This window comes from Scomber scombrus, chromosome 14 (genome assembly GCF_963691925.1).
Source record: "Scomber scombrus chromosome 14, fScoSco1.1, whole genome shotgun sequence".
In the NCBI taxonomy this organism is placed as follows: domain Eukaryota; kingdom Metazoa; phylum Chordata; class Actinopteri; order Scombriformes; family Scombridae; genus Scomber; species Scomber scombrus.
The window spans coordinates 12580042-12590113 of record NC_084983.1 but is presented as its reverse complement, the minus strand read 5'-3'; positions in this window follow the sequence as shown (position 1 = coordinate 12590113).

The window sequence follows — 10072 nt, the reverse complement described above, 5'->3', positions numbered from 1 at the left end:
TAATTTAAATTTTAAATGTCTTCTGATCAAATCCAAAGCATATTATTTACTTTCCAAACAGTCATTGTTTTCCTTTTATTTTAGTACACAGAGGAAATCAACTTCCAGAGAATGGAAAACTGCATAATAGTCACTTATTTTCTTTTTGTTAAAGCTATAATGAAGTTGAAAGCAGGAGAAGGTGGGCCTACAAACAGGATTTGTGACATCATAACTAATTTGGAGCCAATCATGGTCCAGTATGCAACTTAATCTTAATCTTAATCTCTTGTGTCCAACAGTTAAACTTTTGAACATGTTTGCATATTCATATATTCTGGATTTTTAATGAAGTAATTAAATTTTAAACATTTTTAACACATGACATAACTGAACATTTTTCGGGGAACACTTCAAGCAGAGGATTTTTACTTGTCCTAAAACATGTCAGCAGGGGATCTTTAAATATCATAATGTATACGGTTCAAGAGTTTGAAACTGATATTGATATTGTTACTTATTGACAATATATAATGCCATACACACCAATACATATTGTATGTGATGATTACACAGGGATTTGTTTCCATGATCTGTCTAGATATGAAGGAGTTGCACAACAATTGACAGAGTATCATATTTACACCAGCAGCTTTTCTCTGTGTCTCAGTGTTTGTCAGACCGCGAGGTGATTGGCCAAAAAAAAGTTGTGAAACAGAGGTTATTGAGTGTGATTGTCACTGATGTTTTTAGAATCACCTGACAAACCTCACACATGATTTCAGACAGCATGGAGGCTCTGCTGTTCATGTACAGTTGAATCTTTTTTTTAAAATTACGCTTCATATTGTTCTGCTGTTCAAAGCCTAAAAAAGACTTTTGGAGCTAAAGTTAGTTCATTTTAGTTGAGATAATCACAGAAGGGGCACCATTTGGTCAAAGTACAGTTTTTAATACAGTTTGTTTGTTTGTTTGTTTATTCCCACTTGATTTTTTTAGTAAAGGATATTGGGCTTCCTGTAGAACAATGCCAAATGGCTCTGTGGGTGTTTTTAATGGCCTACTGTGTTTGGCTTGTGTTTGCTATTCAGTCAGTGTTGAAAAATCAATGTTTCTTTTTCTTTTTTTCCTAATGTGCCTTAGCAATGTATCATGCCAATTCAGTTTGTTTTAATGAGGAATGAAAAAATACATTACGGTTGAAATAAAATGCAATTGGATTTAGATTTTCTTTCACTCACATGTACATACATAATAGTTCATCTTTATCTTTATTCTGGTTTGTTGTCTGTTTTTAGTGGTTTGTTGGTGTGCACCTTCTTGAATGTAAAATGAAAGCCACTTGAAACCCAAGTCAAATTCCTTGTAGATGTTAATATACTTGGCCAAAAAGGCTGATTCTGCTTCAGACTATTATGAAGTTACACTGGCAGTTTTTAAGTTGAGTTACAGCTGCTGGACAACATTAATGAACCTGTCAGTCTTGGTGAATATCATTTTTTTAATGCTCTCCTCTTAAATATATATACATGTTATATATAACATTCATGTGTTTCATGGGTACATCCAAAGTTTTTGACCAAATTAATCATGCTCAGCTTGTTGATCTATATATTTAATAAGGATCTTGCACTTTTTGTATTTGCATCAAACCATGCAAGCTGCAGTGACCAATGAAGTTTGAAAAGGTGGAGTGCTCTCATCTGTTCTCTTCAATCTGTATATGAATGATTTTGCTCAAAAGTTAACAGAGTTTAAGACTGGATGTATGGTGGGGGAGAGTCTTGTTAACCATCTCATGTACCCTGATGACTCAGTCGTCCTGTCTCCTTACTGCTGGCTTACAGCAACTGCTCAGACTCTGCTCAAGTTATGGTGTGCAGCATGATATTAAAACCAAAAACCAAGGAAACCAAACCGGAGAAGAAGCTATTTTATCCTTCATTCTTCATGGCAGACCAAGTGCTAAATATGGTGAACAAATTAAGATATTTGGGTCACATCATCAGGAATGATATATGTGATGATTACAATGTACAGCATCGATACTGCAAACTGTATGCACAAGCCAATATGCTGGCAAGCACACATTTCATATGTATTCAGATGATGTTAAAACAGCCCTTTTTAGACCCTACTGAACTCCACTCTATACAGCCCACTTGTGGTGCTGTGATAGTAAAGCAAAAATAAAAAAGCTTCAGGTGATACATTCAGAATTTGACTCAAGTTCCTAAGAAGGACAAGTTCAAGTTATAATTGTTTGTGACTAGTACTGTTCCCATTTTTCATGCTGTATTGGGGAATTTTATGTGTCAATTAATTGATGTGGGGAAAAAAACATAATTGGCTTGAGATGAGTCACACTTTTTGGAATCATTGGAACAAATATCTGTATGTATTTTATTATTTTTATAATGATATGGACCTATGTGAAATAAAGTTACATTTCAATAATTGAAATGACGTTTCTTTTGGCAAAAAGAGAGCGAGTTGTTTGGATGAGCAATGGAGAAAACTGGTACCCTAATACTGGAATAACAACAGATGTCATACTGTCATTTTTCTGGAGCAATCTCCTCGTCTAATAATGGTTTTAGCAGAGCTAATGATTTCTTTCAAGACAATCTCTTTAAATAACATGATCAAAGTACTAAAGCCATAGCACAGATTTAATATTTGTAGGCCAGTCAAGTACCGACATACAACACCATAATGGCAACTTCGTGTCAGGGTCATCTGCTTACTTTTTTATGTTTGGTTCCTTGTGATCAGTTGGTGCAATGAAAGTAAGGAAACAATTTGTTTTTAAGGTTTCTATTTGAAAATGACATAAATGACCAAAAATGTAATCTATCAATAGATACAGTGCAATACATGTTCAGAGCAGTCTGTGGAAGTTACAAAACACTTGCATTCCACAGGGAGAACAGTAGGTGGTAAAAACGTATTAACATCTTTTTGTGAAGTGTATTAGTTTAGCCTGGGAGCACCCTTTGTGAAAACATATCCATATAATGCAACAAGTGCTAATACAGTTATGTTTAGCATTAAAGGCTATGCTTCTCAATTGTCACTGAAGCCTAATTAAAGTGTTCACATAAAATGGAAAGGGTTCTCAACCATAACCTTACACAGAATTATGTAGTATATATCCTATGAAGTATGGAGATTTAACTGGTGGCATAATATCAACATAATTGGAGAAATCCACCAAGACATATTAAGAAGAGACCGTCTCTCTGCATTAAAAGCAAAATCAATGACAAAGAGGGAGGAGTGGTGTAGGAAAGCTCCACAAACACCAATCAGCAGCAGCAGCAGGAGTTGTGTGAATGTGCTGCTGCAGAATGAGTGTGAGCCACTTTGGCTTAAACAGACACACCTATTGTCAGTCTGATTGTAAGTAGCATGCTCATAGGTCACCCGATAGCATGCATGACTGAGTGTCCTGTATGAACTGCTGCAAACTCAGTTATATCACAGTTTGGACTTTTTAGACTTAATCTAGCCCCATCTGCAGGTGAACAGGACTGATGTAGTCAGCCTGGCAAACAATTAATTCAAATAATGTTATCATTGGGGCACTATAGGGTTTAGCTGATATGTACTTCACCTAATGTGATTCTTTTCCTGAGATGAATGGACTTTTTTGTCTTTCAGCTAATGATAATGTGAGGAAACATTTCTGCAGACAATAGGCCACATTTCAGCAGACACAGGCAAACTACGGTTGTGTGCATACCTGATGAGGGGCTGTGGTTTATACCATTTGGCAGAAAACGTGCGCTCTGCCTCTCAGATTTACTGCTGTGTCTCTAATTTCAGCAGGTTCACATATTTAAGTGAGAACTAGGGTCGTAAAAAAACAGGGAGAGAGAAAGAAAAAGTAAAAAAAAAGATTGCCTGGGTAGGTGGTAGCTAAATCAGTGAGAGCACAAAGAGGCAGGCGTCTGAGAGGTATTGACCCTCCATTGATCGCCAGAAGCTGCGTGGTGGTATTGACCAGATAGAGGAGAGACCCTGGGAGGCATCACACAGCTCCACACTGAGAGAGAGAAAAAACAGAGAAAAACAACCATATACACTGCCTACTCTGACCTTGTGGGCCGTCGCTGTCCTACAGCCCACACCACTCTACCCCCACCTCACACACAGAGATATATGTAAGTGTGTGTGTGTGTGTGTGTGTGTGTGTGTGTGTGTGTGTGTGTGTGTGTGTTTGTGTGTGTGTGTGTGTGTGTGTGTGTGTGTGTGTGTGTGTGTGTGTGTGTGTGTGTGTGTGTGTGTGTGTGTGTGTGTGTGTGAGAAAGACCCCTGCAGAGAACCATGCAGAAAGCTCAGCTTTATCTTATTGGGGCCATTTCCTATCGTGTCTCTTATAAAGCTTCACTGTAGCAACGGTAAGCATTACGGCTGTTAACTGTCCAAGAAGGCCTTCTGCCGACTGGAGCTCCTGCTGCGCATGTGCACGCACACACACACACACACACACACACACACACACACACACACACACACACACACACACACACACACACACACACACACACACACATACACACTAACTACAATCCCGTCCCAAACCCTGTTTTTATAACTGGACCTCTAAATTCATGAAGACCATCAAGGTTCGTATATTTGTTATGATCGCTTTTGTGTTTTGACACTGTAAAGATACAAAAAGCTAAAGATTTTCCTCTTTTCAAAAATGAATCTTATTTTTTTTTTTTACAGCATTGTCTAATTCAAAGATCCCTCAGCTTGACAACAGGTGTAGCAGCCATTTTCTGAGAGAGAAAAGGTGGCTCATACAGTAATTGGCAAGCAAACACAGATTGGTGGCTGAGTCGGATCATTGATGGTTGATTGTGGAGATGGAGGTGGGGGGAAGCAACGAAAAGGAATAGAGGGTGAGATAGAAGGTACATGCAGTATTTGTCACTAATGGCCTTCATGCTATTCAATAAACAAGTATAATTTATTTCTATACATTTATAAATAAGAGGTGTTTCAGCACCACGCTGCCGTAGGAAAATGAGCCTTGCAGCTCCAAACCCAGGAAAGTCGTGGGGTAAAAAGCAGAGGGAGAGGAGAGGGGTCATTAAAGTGAAAACCAGGAGCCACATGGGAGGCAGAATTTTAAATGACTCCCCTTGTAGCAAGACCAGCCCAACAGAAGGACTAAACCTCTCTCCCTCTCTCTCTATCCATCTCGCTCTCTCCCTCGCAGAGATGCAATTAATTCGGATAGAGCGTGCCAAGTGTGCAGAGATAGAGCAAGCGGGATGCGCCCTCGCACATGCCGGAGGGAGGACAGTTTCGCATTCCCCAGAACAAATACAGATTTGGGGCTTTTGGTCCAGCACATCGTGACCAAACTTCATCTCATCATTTCTACCTTGTGTCTCAGAGTTTTTCAACAAGGGCTCAATCCTTCAGCAGCCCTGACAAGAAAAAAACCCTCCCTTCCTCCTGCACTGCTGCAATAACACCACCCAAACTTTCTACACCTAACACACTCAAAAGGCAATCAGTTAAAAATACTGCATCAGTGCAGATTTTAAATTGACTTTGAGAACATGGAGGTGGAAATATTTGTGTTTTTTTAACATTGGTTTATATCCCTCCTCCAACACACAGTTACCCAGCTGTTGATATTTTTCAAGGCCACGATCAGGGTACTGCAGGTGGGAGAGCCAGGGGTTTGGGAAGGTGTGGTGGAGTGTGAGTCATGTCATGGTACACAAAGCACGTACCATGCAAAGAGCAGGAGGGAGTGTAGCTCAGGGCCAGGGAGGCCATCGATACCAGGGAAATTGATCGTAATCAACCAAGTTACAGAGAGTGAGCAGGGATTGGCCGACGACCATCTTTCCCCTCTTCTCCTTTCTACTCCCCCCTCCTTTTCCCTCGTCCTCTTCCTCCATCTTAAACCATGTTTCCTGATGCAGTTTTCATTCTGACTGAAGAACAAATTCTAGCCATTTAAAACAGACCTTGTCATATGTAAATACGTTAAAAACATGTAGTCTCAAGTGTGTATGCTTTGCTCATCCTGTCATACAATCAATTCCTCATAAGTTTTTTATTTTTTTTTTAGCTTTGTTACTTCATTTTGTGGCATATAAGTATACTGCTATCTTTTAACTTGTCTCAGGGAATTATCTTTTGTCATATCCTCTATTTATAAGTCTGTTTGATCAGAAAGGAACCACAGGAAGAAAAACGTTCTTGAAAATCTGTCGCATCTTCTCTGCTGTGGCTGCACTATAATTTCTCATTTGAAGACACTGGAATACCTGGCAGTGCAGCTGCACCGTTAAAAACGTTGGCCCAATTATAGCATAACACCTAGCCTTATGGTTTCCATGGCTGCACGATGCATTTTCCCGCGGGACGCACCGTGGAGAAACGAGCGTCTTATCAACCATCACCCTGGTAATAACACTCCCTGGAGCCTTTGCCACATGTGTCAGACCTTAACGAGAACCCTGGGTGAAATCTCTCTCCCAGTCCAGCCACAGCCATTGATTTGGACTTAATCTGTTCCTCCGTGTCCTCGTGACTGTGGTATGTGTGTGTGTGTGTGTGTGTGTGTGTGTGTGTGTGTGTGTGTGTGTGTGTGTGTGTGTGAGGAGAGAGAGAGAGAGAGAGAGAGAGAGAGAGAGAGAGAGAGAGAGAGAGAGAGAGAGAGAGAGAGAGAGAGAGCGAGCGAGAAAGAGAGAGAGAAAGAAAGAAAGAAAGTATGCATGTCTGTGTGTCTGTTAGAAAGTGTATGTGTTTATGTTTGTATATGATTTAGTGCATGAGTGAATTTTAGACCTGGTTTCTCGCTCTATTCGTGTGTGTTTGTGTGTGTGTGTGTGTGTGCAATGCATGCGCATTCATTTTGGCTTTGCTACAGTACACTTAAGCAATTCCCCTCTGCATACTCAAAGGAACATTTATAGACATTACACATTATCTTTGCTTTATAATTGAAGTGTGGGCAAATTAAATCATTTTGCTATATTGTCAGTGTGTAACTTCGTTACTGTTTTATGAGTGAAAATACAAATCTTAATGGGTCATGTATTAACTAAAATTATGACGTAATTACCATTTCAGATCTCTGTGACTTTTCCTCATAGCAGTTGTACTGTACATGTTAAAATCCTGTTACTGTTCAACATGAGTAAGACTAATTGTTTTAAATTACCATGATGAATGTGTCAAGTCCTGACAATATGACAAACAGTCTCTCACTGGACAGACAGTAAGGCTGGGTATACTTGACATCTTAAGAGGATCAACTGAAATAACCCAATACCAAGTAGTATAAAAATGTCTCCAGTGAAATAATGCCTGTATTTGAACCTTTTTGTACCCAGATCTAGAAAAAAGGTAACCATAGTTTGGCTCACAGCCAATCAACCCGAACGCTCTTCCATTTAATGTAACATGTTAAATAAATGTGCTACCACAGCAGGTACAACCCAAACTGTGGTGATAATACTATAATACTTTTTACAGTTTCGTACATTAATAAATGTTTCAATAATTTGAACAAATTCGAAATGTATTTGTGTGAAAATCCTTTGGATGGAGAGGAGTGGTGGCATTTTACGCAAATGATCGCTTCCATTCACATGAATGAAGTAGAAAAAAAGATATCGAACGAAGAACTCTATTGGTATCACTATCACCTTAAGGGTACTAGTATTACTACTGGTATTGTAATGTTTTAAACAATACCCAGCCCTAACAGACACTGTCAGACTTTTTTTATTTACTACCTTCCTAAAAACACACACAAGCTAGTCATTTTATAAAGTAGATTTGAGTGTTAATTGTTTTATCATTTTAACAATGGTAGTTATTAACGTGAGTCATTTTGATTTTTAAGATGTTTAAACAAGGTCTAAATTGTGTTTTACAATGTATGATAGAGCCTGAAATAGCTTAAAGGTCCCCCTGAGCAAGTTCACTTGTAAATTGTGCTTATCCTCTGTAATTTCTTTCTGATTAACCTGCCCCTAGACCTCCCTAAAGCACTGCTGGTTATCAATAATGCATACATAGAAACTGAGAGTGGTGAGAGAGGTAAGATCAACTAACAGAAAGTTCTTAACTACTTTTGCTTTAGAAAATGTATTACACTGTTATGTTGCGTTAAAAAATACATTAACAAAAGTATTAGAAGTCATTGCAAGGATAGACCGAGTGGTCAAATTCCCTAAACCTAACCCTGGATTATAAGCATTCATAATTTGTGAATATTCAGGTAGGCAATCTAAATCCAGTCAGGAGATGGTGGACTCCACCACTAACAATAAAAAACGTACTGAAACGTACTGAAATAATTAATATTAACTTATTAAATGACCAATATAGAGGATTGAGTGGCATACTGCAGTGAGGTTGAAACTCACAAAAAAGGTGGCCCTCTCTAAAGCCAGTGTTTGGTTTTTGTGGTCTGGGCTCTTGTAGAAACATGGTGGTGCAACATGGCAGGCTCCGTGGAAAATATGATGTTGATGAGATGATTAGACACTATTTAAAACATATTCATGAATATTGTATTCCATTTCTGCCAAGTCTGTTACATGCTAGTGCTGCACGATTAATCTAATCGCAATCGCAATCAGGATGTCACCCTGTGCAATGATATAACCGCAAAAGAGACTGCAATTTACTTAAATTTAAAAAATGTGTGTGTGAGCACGTTTGGCCATATACGCACCATGAGCAGAGATACTTCACAGACTGCACTCACTCTTTGTCTAGTAACTGAAGACTGTGCAGTGCATGGTCACATGACTTTCTGGTGTGCAAACCGCAGACCAGGTGCAAATGGATGCTAATGAGCAGGACGAAACTGGTGGCAGAAAAAGAAACAAAAACAAAAGAAACAAAAACAAAACCATTATCTCTGCAACATTTTGGATTGAAGCTTAGCAACATAGAGTAGAAAGAGGTACTCTGTAAAACATCTAAAATTAAAGTGTTTATGTCACACGGCAATCAGCACCTTAAACAGCACAAAGAAAAATGTGATAAATGCATTTCAGCATTTCAAGTGCTAACTTATAAAGAGACAAGTGAAGGCCAGCCTGTAAACAAAACAAAGCATAATTACAAATGTTTTTTATGGGACCTGTGTGAGGAGCATAAGTTCACTGTCACAACAGATAACAGCACTAACATTGTGAAAGCTGTGGAGCTTAATCAATGGACTCGGTTCCAGTGTTTTGGACTTCACCTTGCTAGTGGTAAGTTAGATTTTGTTTATTATATCGCAATCGTAATACTTCCTACAATAATCGCAATATGACTTTTTCATCAAATCGTGCAGCCCTACTAGATGCCAATAAACGCTGCACCTTTAAAGGGCTAAAAAAGGGGGGGGAAATTAAATACAAAAGCCTTAAAGGACACCAAATATGCTTGTCCTCATTTTCAGTCATATATAGAATGTTACAGTGTAGGCCAAAGTGTCAAATAATCAGGTAAACATATGTAGTTTGTAATGTTTTGTTTTTTTTAACTTTCAGCCCAAGCTGATGTCGGCTTGTGACGGATTTCTTTATATGGTCATCTGTTCACTCCTCCACTCCACCAACAGTATGGCATTTTCCATTGTTTTTGGGGTAGTCATGCCGAGTCATGACTCAAATCGGGCTGTCACGCTGTGAGTGTTTTTCCATTACACTGCAAAGTAAAATAAGTAGTTTACCTGTTAGAAGTATGCTGGTTGTCTGCAGCTCATCAAATATCATCCCTATGGCTGTTTCTGCTTGTACTAGTCATACCTGCATTATTTCTAACTGATCCCCTGAACAAAGAGCTCAAATATCTGCATATTTCATTGTGTCACCTGGGTTTTTAGAGCCACTAACGAAGCTCTGCTCATTTGGTGAGGAGCAAATTTCCCTTATTAATTCTTCACTATAAAAGTCTCCTGTTATTTAGTAATTTAAAAGCTTTAATATGAAGCAGTAAGGCAGGAAATGTTGGGTTTGCATCAAAAGTAACTTAAGACAACTCTGATACAGCTGGACCTTGGCAGGTCTCCAGAAAGCTGACCAATCAAAACAGAGTGGGTTAATCA